Source organism: Solanum dulcamara, chromosome 6 (assembly GCF_947179165.1).
Source record: "Solanum dulcamara chromosome 6, daSolDulc1.2, whole genome shotgun sequence".
NCBI classification, from domain to species: domain Eukaryota; kingdom Viridiplantae; phylum Streptophyta; class Magnoliopsida; order Solanales; family Solanaceae; genus Solanum; species Solanum dulcamara.
This window is the reverse complement of record NC_077242.1, coordinates 67,554,628-67,569,308: the sequence shown is the minus strand read 5'-3', so window position 1 is coordinate 67,569,308 and position 14,681 is coordinate 67,554,628. Positions and strand designations below refer to the sequence as shown.

The window sequence follows — 14,681 nt, the reverse complement described above, 5'->3', positions numbered from 1 at the left end:
ATTCTATCTAAATATAATGTAATATTATGAAAGTAAATGTATATCTCAAAAAATATATGCTTTCAGTGGCAAGATAACACTTCAATAAGCTTCACAATTGATGATATATCTATACAATAGACAGAAGTTTGCAAAGGATATATAAACTAAATATTTTATAAGTTTTTCCTGATAAAGAAGATGAATAATATGAGAATTTATCATTAGATCTATAATTATTAAATAAATTTACAGTTTTTAAATAAAACAGCGCAAAATGCGGGTAAATTTACTAGTTAGTAATAATAGCATGGCACCTACCTCTGCGTGAACCACCGTATCATTTTCTCTACTTTGGGATCTTTTAAGTTATAGTTATTTTAGAGTTTACCTTCTTTTTTTGATTTAGTAATAATTTTGCATTATAAATCAGTATGCTCAATGTTCATCTTCAAATTATTTACATTCAATCATGCCAAAAACTAATTTGGCACGAAGTCATGCTAAGTGGGATGATAATGCTCATATCATATTTTTAGAGTTGTGTGAACTAGAGATTAGGAAAGGAAATAGACCTAACAGTCATTTATCTAGAGTTGGATGGAAAAATATGGTTGATGAATTCAATAAAAAAAAATGGAAAGACGCTATACCAAAATACAATTGAAAAATTATTGGGATAGCATGAAAATCGACTGGACTCTTTTTAAGTAATTTATGAGAGGAGATACAAGTTTAGGTTGGGATGCCACCAAAAAATACAATTATGGCAGATGATGATTGATGGGAGCAAAAAATTAAGGTACATCTCTCACATTGTTCTATATGTCTTTCTTATATCTTTCATTGTTAAATTTTTATTTTACTTAAATTTGTTTTCTATATTTTGTTACAGGAGGATGTTCGATATAGAAAACTTAGGAATAAAGATCTTTTGCTCATATGGTATCGATATGATGTATTATTTTCTGATATTGTTGCTATGGGAGAAAGAGCACGTGCGATAAATAAAAAACAATTGTATTGAAATGGTGTAGACTTTGATGAAGAAAGAATAAATGATATTGATGATGATAGGGAACACTTTATTAATCCTAATGATGAAGGAGGTGGTGAAAGTGATAGATCCACAAGATATGGATTCCATTATGTTTCCTAAGCCATCACTGTAAGACCCCGGAAGTCGAAAAGTTGGAAACCAAAGAGAAGTCTTCAAAATGTTGACTAGACCCAAGTTTACGATCGTCTCTACGAGCCTAGAGGTTTCGACGTCTTGTAGAAAGGAATCGTAGAGGAGGTCTTGGTAATTGATCAAGACCAACTCAAAGGAAGGTCCTACGGTTGAAGTTTACGACCCGTAAACCCCTACACGATCCATAGACACAACTCGTAGATAGACTTTAGAAAGTAAGTTTCAGAAGTCCCTCGAGGTCAAGTCATGACGGTCCGTAGGAAGCTTTACGAGTCTTAGACATGACTCGTAACCAAACTTCAAAGACCCTTAGAATTTGTAGATTTTGGGAGCTGCAGGACGAGTCCAAATGATGATTTGTAGAAATGACTCATTTGCAAACTTCAGAGACCTGAATTCCAGTCATTTTTCAGAACCTGCAAGACGAGTCATTTTGACGACTCATCATTTCTTCTACGACCCATAGAAAGTGTCTCGTAGGGTCAAGTTTCAGATTTAATAAGGGGTAGTTATGTCATTTTTTAAGTTCGATTCAATGAACCTAGACAATTTTATGGCCAAGTTCAAAGTCTATATATATTCAATTCTTCAAATTCCCCTCCTATTCAAGTCATTCTCCTAAAATTCTCTAAGGCAAGAACAAAGTCTCCTAAGGTTTCTTCTTCAAGCTTAAGCTAGGGTTTCCAGATTCTACAAGGTTTCTTCTTCAATTGTTAGTGAATTGAAGCAACGTATGTGGGGATTGATTCATGGGTTCCTTTTAGCCATGAAGTTCCAATGTTTTTTCAAGTTTTCACTCAATTTTAATTGAATTTTGAACCCTAATTTTGATGAATTACATTGGGTTGTTTCAATTTTATTTTGAATTATTATCCATGATTATTCTAAGCACGTTTTTACATGAATTTCTTGATTTTAAGTTGAATAATGAATTCCCATTCATAAAGCTACTTTCAAGTTATGATTATGAAAATTAAAGATATTTTATGAGTTGATCATGAGTTTAATGATTTTCAATGAAAGTTTCTATGATCTAAAGTTGAGATTATGATTTTATGATGAAAGTTATGATTATGATCAAAGTTTAGATCAAAGAAGTTATTATGATGTGATAAGTCCAATTCTCACACATTTATGCTGAAGAGGGTAATAAGTACAATTCTCACCGAAGTTATGGATTTTTATGAATCACTAAGTTAATGAGTTATTCCTAATGTTTTATAAAGATGGATCAATAGGCAGTTACTATCTTTTCCTATTATGTTATGATCATGTTTTATGAGTCTCCGTTGGTATATTGACTAAGCATCGAGAGGGCTTCTAGGTGGGGTTCGGTCTGGTAGCGCAATTAGTTACCTAAGAAAATCCTAGTAGCAACCTAAAGTCCCAAGCTACGTTGTCTGTGTAGGTTGACTTCATGTCCTAGCTACTGGATCAACATATAGCACAGTTGAGTTGAGATGAGCTGAGTACCATGACGGAGTATAGCCTAACAAGGTAGTCTCCCCCTTCTCGATGAGGGTTTCATCGAATTCCATGTAATAGCTCGCATGGTGTTAAATGTCGGTTAAAGGTTTTATCCCATACAAGTTGAAGTTAAGCTATGAGTTATATGATGAAGTTTTATGATATGCATTGACTATGAGTTTTATATATTTTTAAATGTTTTAAGCCTTACTCATGTTCATTATTATTGGTCATGCATCTTATGACATATTGTTTACGTTCCTTTACTTGTTCATGCATACCTCACATACTTAGTACATTTAAATGTACTAACGCATATTTTGCCTACATTGTCTCATAATGTAGGGACGGACGACACTCATGCCCATCCTATTCGTGGCTAATGTTGCTCTAGATTCTCAAGGAATTGGTGAGTCCTCATTCTATGGAGGACATAACTTTTATTTTTGTTGTCTACTTGGCTTTCTTCTATTGTTTGGGTGATCTAGGAGCTTTTCCTAAGCCCCCATCAAATATTAGACTAGAGGCATGTTTAGACAGCTTTATGATGTAGTTCGAATTGGACGTCTATTGAGTTGATTTCCCTTAGTCCCACTCCCTCAAGTTGATTACTTCCGCTTATATTCTACTGTCATGTTTTTTACCTTATGAATGCAATGTATGCTAAGATGGCTTGGTTGGGGTCCATCGCATCCCGATCACAGTGTCGCAGCTTGGCCATAGTTCGGATCGTGACAATCACTAAAACGACAAATTTCAAATAATGGTATTAGAACTAGTAGTCAAGTGAAAAAAAAGTAAGACAGAATCTTCTATTGCATCAATGAAAGAGGAAATGCAATCTCTAGTAGAGTTGATGTCTAACAAAAGTACTGCTACATCTCATGTAATAGATGATCCCACTATTGATAAGTGTATGAATTTTTTGGCAAGTATTCCAGATATTCCTGGAGGGGTGAAATGTACAACTACATTGTGAACATGTTTCTTAAAAAAGATATATGTCAAGTGTTTCTTAAGATGCCCAATGATGAAGCTCGAAAGTCTTGGTTGGAGTGTAACTATCAGTATACCTTAAGAAAGTGTGAAGAATGAAACTCGTTGTTATGAAAATTTTCAATTAAAGAAGGCGGTGTTTCTTGATTTAGCTAAAGACTTACAAGAAAAAATGGGCTTAGACCCACGTTTTGAATGTCTATACATGAAATGTTAGGCATATTTTTTATGACTTGTACACATGAAGTGGGAAATCGAATGATACAAGACATCTTTCAACATTCAGGGGAGACGGTTCATAGACATTTTCATAATGTTTTGAAAGTTCTTTCTATGCTTGCAAGAGACATTATTGCACCACGTTTAAATTACAATGATGGTGTTGGAGTGCACAAGTCATGTAACGAACGATATTTGCCTTTCTTTTAAGGTAAATAACAATTTAACGAACTATAATTTTTTTTTAGTATTACTTACTATATTTCTTTAATCCATCTAAAAAAAATTAGTATTACTTGCAAGAGATACTATTATATTACAACTTTTTTTAGTATAACTTATTTAAGTTAAATTTATACATGCCTATATTTGTAGGATTGTATTGGAGCACTTGATGATACACATGTTAAAACTAGATTGCCGCAAGGTCAAGAAATACCCTATATTGAACGTAAAGGTTATCCGACTCAAAATATTCTTGTCGCTATAGATTTTAATGTGTTTTACATTTGCATGGGCTGGTTGGGAAGGAACAGCTCATGATAGTCGTATATTTGGTGAGGCTCTTCGTAAACATGAGCTCACCTTTCTGCACCCGTAGGAAACAAATATTATTTAGTTGATGCAGGATATTCACACATGAAAGAATATATGGCTCCATATAAAGGAGATAATGTGAGATATCACCTTTCTGATTTTCGTCGTGGTGCAACAAGACAATTGCGAGAGCCAAGAGGACGCATTGAAAAATTTAGCTATTTGCATTCTTCGTGTAGAAATATAGTAGAGCACACATTTGGTGTTTGAAAAGCAAGATAGCCTATTTTTCGAGACATGCCTTATATAACATTGACACTCAAAGGGATATTGTACTTGCTGGTATGGTCATTTACAATTATATTAGAAAAAAAGGCAATATAGATGATGCATTCCAAACAGCTGAGAATGAGTGATATATTCCATCGGTTGATTCCAATGTAGGCTCAACTTCAAGAGCTAACAATATAAATGAAAATGTGGGAGAACAAAGCGACACTTATTGGATGGGGCTTCGTGATATGATTGCTAATGATATTTCTAATGCTTGATGTTTGTATTATTTGAATATTTCCACTTTTTGTATTAGTGAAGTGTTCTCTATCATTATAGCATTTCTTTTTGTATCAAACCTTCTAATCTTAAAATATGAATATTTTTATTTATATATATTATTGTTCTTCTTTCACTATTCATCTTATAAATAATTGTGATAACGAAGAAATGTATGAATGATAGGCAAATACTACTATTTATGAACGTAACTAAAAAGACATCTTAAATCTTTTATGTGATCTATCCAAATTATATATTTTCAAAATTATAGATAAAAGTTGTGCATATAAAATTAACTTAAATAATAAGTTTATATAAAATTGAATTAAAATATAAATTTATTTTATTTTAAATCTTTTTTAGAAATAAAAATCCTATGGTAATCAACTTTTTATAGTTTTAACATATTTAAGGGTATTTCAGACATTTTGATTAAAAAAAGTGCTTAACAACACTTATGTGCCAAATACATCAATAACGTTTTTCAGCTGCAACACTTTTATCCAAACACATAACTATTTATTTTTAAAATAAGTTTCAGCACTTTTAAAAGTGGTTCTATACTACTTTTTAAAAGCTTCTTTTTTCAGCTAATCCAAATGGGCTCTTAGAATAGAAGATTAGTAGGTAACCAAACGTTGTTACGTGTTATTATTCTATTTTCTTGTTTCATGTTATTTCCTTTATTTCAGTTATTTATTATTTGTTGTTGCTGCCGTTTTTTTCTTAATATTGAACTTAATATTATCTGCTGCGATTATCCCACATGTTGCAGATATAGAAGCACATATTCAACCTTTATTAATTACATCTTTATGTGTGTATAAATAATTAGGAATGAAGTTATTCTCGTATGTTATAAATAATAAAACAAAAGTATGAATGAATTTTTCTTTATTTGTTAGAAGGGAAGATGATATTATTCAAAAAATTGGTACTAATATTTTTATTCAAAAAAATATAATAAGTTAATTTAAAAGTACAATAGTCTCTTTGAGCGAGCATCAATTTAGATGATTCATGGTCCTTCAAAATGTTAGAACATTTTTTTTTAATTACTACTACTTGTCATGCACATTTACACTGTTAAGCCATTATATCTTTGAAATGTCATCATGTGTCTCACTATTAGCCACTGAAATGATCATACTTTTTATCTCACATATTTACACTACCAACTTCTTTATTGAAATGTCATTATACGTCTAACTAAGAAAAAGAAGATATCTCATGTTTTTCTCATTTAATTTTATATTGAAATCTTCTACCTTTTGCATGAAAATAACGGTTCTCTAATGTTGGGTCCATGCTATACATGGGCCAAGTCCATCTAATATATATATATATAGACAAATTTATTTGTTTAGAACTATTATAATTTATTAGCGCATAATTAATTTATAAATAATATCATAATTTATTGATGATGCGAAACAAAGTTTCAAGTGGTTAGATATTGAAGTAACAGTATCGTCTTTATCCCTGTTTTCTTATTTCAGTTGACAAATTCTAATAGATTTAGCTTGAAATATATTTTGAACATGTTATTTGATTAATAATTATATTCCAGTCATTTATTCATGTTGTGCAGTGAAATGAAGATATAATTGTATCTTGTCAGCAAAATCTGTATTTGTGTTGTAAAAAAAAATTAGTTTCTTATTTTGCATAGTCTTTCATACATGCAACCAAGGGCTCTATTGGCATTCTTCTATACCTCTTAGATATGTAACATCTTTGTAAATATAAATTTGCACTGCTTACAACTCTGTAATACAAATAAAATATTTTTAAAATATTCATCGATTATACCACATATAGTTGAATGGATGAGTTGCAATTGGTTAATGAGATGAATTATTAGTCGAAAACATTTTGAAATCCTTATATCATAGGTAGATGTACATTTATCAATTGTTTCACCAGTTTGAAAACTATGTTTAAAGTATTAAGAACCTGTTTGGATTGACTTATTTTAACTGTTTTTAAGTCAAAATACCTTTTAAGCATTTTTGAAGTATTTTGATAAGTTTAAAAAGTACTTATAAGTACTTGATTTTAAGGTAAAATGTTAAAAATAAGTCAAAAGTCATAAGGTAGGATTTCTAATTTATGACTTTTGACTTATAAGTCAAAAGCAAAAGCCAATCCAAATAGGCTCTAAATCATGTCTAAAGCTAATAATTTGTTCGTACATCAAAATCATGCTTAAAATCATCACTTTGAAATTAAGTTTAAATAATTTCACTTGTGAAGAAAATCATGTACATATGCATAGTTCATAATGTAGAATAAAATCAATATACTAAGACTTAATGCGAGCTTGTCCCTCACTCACATAAAGTCTTGTTAAAAACCTTTGTAACTTGAAAGTATGCTCCAAAATTTCATACTTCAAAATAATATTTAATTGGATAAATAGTCATACTTTAAATTGAATTTATGAAAACTAGGCATACACCAAAGAAGATTTTCGAAAATAGGAATATTTCATATTCTTGCTTACAATCAATTGATGATGACTCTTCAAGAATACCAAATAATCCCCTTTCAACGATTTAGAATCGAACTCGAATAATTATGAATTGCAACGACGATTTGCGTGTTAATTTGCAGTACAATCGATGTTATAGTTAAAGAATTTGAGTAGAAACCCATTTTAGGTGCTCGAAAAAAGATTTAAGATTTTTTTCTCTCTACGAAATTGACCAAAAACGTAGTGGAGTGGAATTTATGAATTGAGGAGGTATTTATAAATAATAAATCAACTCCTATATAGATTAGGGAGTTTTGCTGGGCGAAGTCCAACTTGAGAGGCATGACCTTGTGGCGCGAAGGCTTGCCTTGCTCTCAACTTTGCTCTACGAGTTCACCTCTATTTTGATACTTAGATGAATTTTCATTTTTTTCATGATAAAAGACTCATAAATTTTTGTACTAAATTTTAATTGACGAACAGTTCAATGCGTTGGTACCCAAATTTGATTTCCTATCATTTAGAATGAATATCTTACCCTAAAATATCATTAAATATGATTTGAGTTTAATTACATCCATTTCAATAGTTCACCATAATCTAAATTTATGAAAATCGTGACATAATGCCTATTGATTTGAAATCTGTCGACTCTATAAGCACAAAAAAGTTGGAATCCGTTATTTTTTTTAGGCAAGGATATACAAGTCGCTAATCAACAAATGCCTATAGTGCCCACTGATTTAAATTATTTTAAAGAAGTTTTGATAAACAAATAATATTGGTGAACTAGGTAATAATAATAATAGTAATAGTAATAATTAAGGGAAAAGAGCATTTGTACCTTAAAAACGAAAAATTATTTATCTGATGGTATCAAAATGAAGTATAGAACACTACTCAATTACTCCTTGATATCGTTAGAGTATACATATGTGAAAAGATTATTCAATTACTTCTTGATACCATCAAAGTATATAAATATCATAAGAGTGTCTATATACATATATATATATATATATATGTATGTATGTATTATATACCATCAGAGTATATATATACTCGAATTGTATCAAGAATAAAGAAGTATTGGATCAGTGATAGAATAAAGGGCATATGGGTAAATAATTTGAGTTATGGTCCAACTCAAATAACTAGTTTGGATTGGGTCCAATTTGAGTAAATATTTTGCCTAATGAATCTCTTAATTTATATTATATTAAAAGCATGAAGATCCTTAAGATGTTGTTTGAACTTTTTGTCCTTCATTAAAATATTTCACTTTAGACAAAATCGGCTTTTCATCATTTTTATCAAATTATTATTTAATTATCTTTATAATATTGACTCCTAAAATATATGGAGAGAAAAAAATAAAAAAAATCTAAAATATATGGTAAAAAGTATTAGTAGAATTAAAATAGACTCCAAAAATATATGAAAAGAAGAATTAGAAAAAGACTCTTAAAATAAGATATAGGGAAAATAGAATTAATGTTGATATGAATTCAATATAGGGATCCTTTTTTTGTAACTAATAGGGATCCCTTTGAAATAATATAATATAATATAATTTTTTTCTTAAAACTTGGATCCTATATATATAGTATAATAGATAATATATTGTGAGTAGATTAGATATAATTGTAAGTATATATAGTATAATGTAATTATATCACTATAATATATAGTATATTTGATATACATAGTAAGTATATATAATATAATGTAAGTATGCCATTATAATAGATAGTCTATCACTATAATAGATAGTATATTATTAGTATATTTGATATAAATAGTATTTATATATAGTATAATGTAACTATATCACTATAATATATAGTATATTTTTTTTATATACATTGTATGTATACATAATATAATGTAAGTAGATTACTACAATATATAATACACTGTGAGTATATTTGGTATACATTTGTCACGCCCCAGAAGGGTACCCTAGACGTGACCGGCACTCGAAAGCCATTTCTGACCTTCAAGCGAACCACCTGATTCAGTTACACTATCATTCAATCACATTCACTCAAAGGAGGGTTCAATTATAAAATATTATTCACAATATGGGGGCCGAAGGCCAAACATTTCAACTCAACAAAATAAGTATAATAGGACTCCTCAAGATAACAGTCCAACCTTCCCACACTATAGTCTATGAAGCCTCTATCAAAGTCTAGGAGGTGCCAATGACAAGCCCATGGCTACCAACAATCAAAATAAGGAGACAACACGAAACTATACAGGGAGCTCAAGATCCTCCGGAAGCTAGGAGGACTCACCAAGTAGCTGAAAGTGTGTAGATAATCAACGGTGCGCCGATTGAGGATCTTTGGTACCTGTCTCTACATCATGAAACGATGCACGCCAAATGGCGTCAGTACGTGAAATGTACGGGTATGTAAAATGGCCAGATGAAACAAACATCAAGAAAACATCAATATCAACTCAGGATCTCAACTCATAAATACATAACAACTCACTCAAGTGTCCTAAGTCTAACAAGATATGGTTTAGACGGGACTAATCACAAGCCACTCAACTCAACTGACTCGGAGCACTATCAAGACCTAAATGAGAGTTTCTCTTATCCGACAACCATCACCTATGAGCCAGTGATAGTACAATAATCAGACATTTTTGTCATGTCCGTCCATACCTTGCCAGGGCATGAATGCCTCTCTAATCATGGATACCATCGATTAGTCAAGTCCTATCTTTTCAGGACGATAAAATGGGAAACATCTGACTTTAACGGTTCGATCCCACGGGAAGCATCCGATTTTAACGGTTCCATCCCTACCTACGTTGGTAGCGTAGTTCCTGGGGTTCGAGTATGGACTATGCTCTTACCCGCTTCGGTGCTCGATACTCCTCTCATGACTCTATGCTCATAAAACTACCTCCAATCATCTCAAACAAGCCCTCACGGCTAGTTTCATTTAGCACATTGCCAACTCTTCAACTCTATCCTCAATTCAACTCAATCGAGTCATAATGGCAAGTCTCATTTAGGACCTCGTCCACTCGTCAATTCTATCCTCCAATCAGCTCAATCAGGCCTCATTTAGATAAGTATTTATAACATCTCACAAACATAACAACCCTTTCCTCTCCTCAATTATCATCTCCTTAGGACTCATCACAACCCTAAGGCTTTAGCCCAACAATTCAAGTAGAATAGCACATTTAAGGAAATTGACTTATGCAACATAATCACATGGTTAAAGAGATCAACAAAACATATTAACAAGTCATCTCCATCAACTCATACTAACATGAAGGTTTTAGGAACTTCTTAGCTCAACAACATCAACACAAATAGGATCAAATTAATAGGAGATAAAACTCATTCAAACACAAACCATACCAAGAAACTCCATTCTCATGGACCTCTAACCTCAAAGCAAGAGTAGGGCACATGAGTGGACTCAACCCATGTTTTGGATAGCCTTACATACCTTAGTGAAGACTTGAAGAAAACCTTGATGTCGGGTCTTCAATGGAAAACTCGAATCTTGAAGCTCTTGGAGGCAATTCCTTGTTAAAAATGGAGAAGAAGAAGAAGAAGAAGAGAGAGAGAGAGAGACTCCTAGGGCTTTTAGAGAGAGAGAGGGGGCTGAAAATATGTTCCCAAAATGGTCAAGGATGATACATATATAATTTAGGATGAATTCCCAAATTGCCCCTTCTCAAAAGTTCTGAAAATAGGATAAAATGCTCCTGGCGCGATAGTGGCGCATCGCACCATTGCAGCGCCAGGTCGATTACGCCTAAAACCTGCACACCTGATAATGGCGCGCCGCGCCAAGGACCAAACTACTGAGGCATGTTCTTAGCATGATAGTGGCGCGTCACGCCTTTACGGCGCCAAGGCCATATTTTCTAGGTTCTGGAAATTAGGCTTGAAAACCCTGCACATTCCGTAGTGGCGCACCGCGCCAGGGACCAAATTACTGAGGCATGTTCCTGGTGCGATAGTGGCGCTTCGCGCCACTGGGGCGCCAAGCCTATTTTTCCAGAAATTTCAACCCAGGCCTGAAATCCATGCCGTGCTAGTTCGTCTTAGGATCGTCATATCTTTTGACTCCAAACTTCAAAATTTACATTCTTGGTGGCGTTGGAAAGAAGACTCGATGACCTTTAATTTAATAGGTCGTGGTCCACTCAGATTGTCGTCCTTCAAAAGATAGGGTCGTTAGAAGTCAACCCCTTATGCGAACTCCTCCTCAAACTTAGCCACGACAAATCTTTTGGATTTAATTTGGTCCCAGGGGCCCCTTGTGACCCCACATCACCTCCAACATCCTTCAATTTCTGAGGGACTCATCCTAGCTCATGTATGCGCTCCTCAATACTCGAGTTCGACCCTACTCGAATACAAGAAGGGTCCGAATCTTAGGGAAAATTTTGAGGAGTGTTACATTATCTCCCCCTTGGGATCATTCATCCTCGAATGACGAGTAACCAGGAATGGACTCGGGATACAAATCACAATCAAAATTTCAGTCATTCAACCAATCAAATTCTCAAACAATTACCAATCAAACTCAAAATGCATAAATGAATTCAAGTCAAGGAAATAGACATTACCTTCAACATGCTCATCGGTAGGCACGAATAGATGTGGATATTTAGATTTCATGGCTTCCTCCGCTTCCCATGTGGCTTCCTCAACAAATTAGTTTCTCCATAGGACTTTGACTGAGGTGATCTCTTTGTTACTCAACTTGCGAATTTGGCGATCAAGAATTTGGACCGGAACCTCTTCATAAGACAAGTTATCCTTAATTCCAACGCTATCAATAGGGACTACCAACGAGGGATCGCCCAAGCACTTTTTCAACATCGAAACGTAGAACACCGGATGGATAGAGGCTAGCTCTGAGGGTAACTCCAATTCATAGGCAACACTTCCAATCCATCTCGAAATCTGGTAAGGACCGATATATCGAGGACTAAGCTTCCCCTTCCTTCCAAACCTCATGACGCCCTTCATGGGTGACACTTTCAAGTATACCCAGTCACCCACCTCAAACTCTAAGTCTTTCCTCCTCACGTCAGTGTAAGATTTTTGGCGGCTTTGGCCTGTCTTTAGCCTCTCTTGAATAACCCTCACCTTCTCTATGGCTTGGTGAACAAAATCAGGCCCAATCAACCCAACTTCAAACCACCCAATGGGCGACCTACACCTTCTCCCATACAAAGCTTCATAAGGAGCCATTTGGATGCTTGCATGATAGCTATTGTTATATGCAAACTCTATGAGAGGTAAGTGATCATCCCAATTTCCCTTGAAGTCAAGCACACATGCCCTCAACATATCTTCTAATGTCTGGATGGTGCGCTCTGCCTGGCCATCTGTTTGGGGATGAAAGGCTATACTTAAGTTCACCTTCGAACCCAGTCCCTTCTGAAAGGACTTCCAAAATTGGGAAGTGGATTGAGCTCCTCTGTCTGAGATGATAAACAAGGGAACCCCATGCAATCTAACGATCTCTTGGATGTATAACCTTGCATAATCCTCTGCGGTGTCAGTAGTCTTAACCACCAAGAAGTGAGCTGATTTCGTCATCTTATCCACAATTACCCAAATCAAATTATGTTGCTTTCGGGACTTCGGCAACCCTGTAATAAAGTCCATGTTGATCATCTCCCACTTCCATTCTGGAATCTTTATGTTTTGGGTTAAACCATATGGCCTTTGATGCTCGACTTTCACCTGTTGGCAGTTTGGGCACTTGGAAACAAATTCCGCAATATTTCTCTTCATCCCACTCCACCAATAGACTTCCCTCAAGTCATGATACATTTTTATAGAGCCGAGATGAATAGAGTATCTGGAACTATGCACTTTAACCATAATCCTTCCTCGAATACCATCGACATCTGGCACACACAATCTGTTTTGGTACCTCAACACGCCATCTCCCCTTTGGTGAAAACCATCACCCCTTGTTTGTGAACAACTTACTTCAATTGAAGAAGAACGGGATCCTGATCTTGTTTCTCCTTTACCTCTACCACGAGTGAGGACGTAGACCCATCCCGAACGTTTACTCTACCTTCATTGTTCTCTTCTAGTCGAACTTCTAATTGGGCTAATCTATGTACCTCCTTTGCCAACTTCCTCCTTCCCTCCTCCACATGGGCAGTGCTACCCATAGACAACCTGCTAAGAGCATCAGCAACAACATTAGTTTTACCTGGATGGTAGAGGATGTTCATGTCGTAGTCCTTGAGTAGCTCGATCCATCTTCTTTGCCTCAGGTTGAGTTCCTTCTGGCTGAAAACATATTGTAAGCTCTTGTGATCGGTGAATACATCAACATGCACTCCATACAAGTAGTGGCGCCAGATTTTAAGCGCAAATACCACAGCTGCCAACTCAAGGTCATGAGTTGGGTAATTCCTCTCATGAACCTTAAGTTGTCTTGAAGCATAGGCTATCACATTCCCCCTTTGCATCAACACACAACCCAAACCAATTTTGGATGTATCACAGATGACCACAAAGCCCTCTGTTCCATCGGGCAAGGTTAGGATAGGAGCAGTGGTTAGCTTGGCCTTTAGTTTTTGAAAACTCTCCTCACAAGCATCAGACCATTGGAACTTAGCCTTCTTTTGGGTCAGCTTAGTCAGTGGTGATGATATGGATGAGATTCCCTCTACAAACCTTCGATAATAGCCGGCCAAACCTAAGAAGCTTCTTATCTTTGTCGGGGATGTGGGTCTCGGCCAATTCTTCACAGCTTCAATCTTCTGAGCGTCAACCTGAATACCATCTCCAGATATAATGTGGCCTAAGAAAGCCACTGATGCAAGCCAAAATTCACATTTAGAGAACTATGCATACAATAACTGCTCTCTCAAAGTTTGTAAGACGACTCTAAGATAATGGGCGTGCTCCTCTTCATTCTTGGAGTACACCAGAATATCATCTATGAATACAATCACAAACATATCAAGATATGGTTTAAACACTCGGTTCATGAGATCCATAAAAGCTGCGGGGGCATTAGTCAACCCAAAGGACATGACCAAAAATTCAAAGTGGCCATAACGAGTCCGAAAAGCAGTTTTCGGAATATCACACTCCCCCACCTTCAACTGATGGTAGCCGGATCTCAGGTCTATCTTTGAGAAACAAGTGGCACCCTGAAGTTGGTCGAATAGGTCATTTATTCTGGGTAGAGGGTATTTATTCTTTATGGTGACCTTGTTTAGCTGCCTGTAATCGAT

The 14,681-nt window shown here is 34.7% G+C and overlaps 1 pseudogene; it reads left to right on the top strand.

Annotated features, from left to right (window-relative positions):
- The first annotated feature begins 451 nt into the window (after positions 1 to 451).
- LOC129892926 (L10-interacting MYB domain-containing protein-like) lies at positions 452 to 3,733 on the top strand (annotated as a pseudogene).
- The last annotated feature ends 10,948 nt before the right edge of the window (positions 3,734 to 14,681 follow it).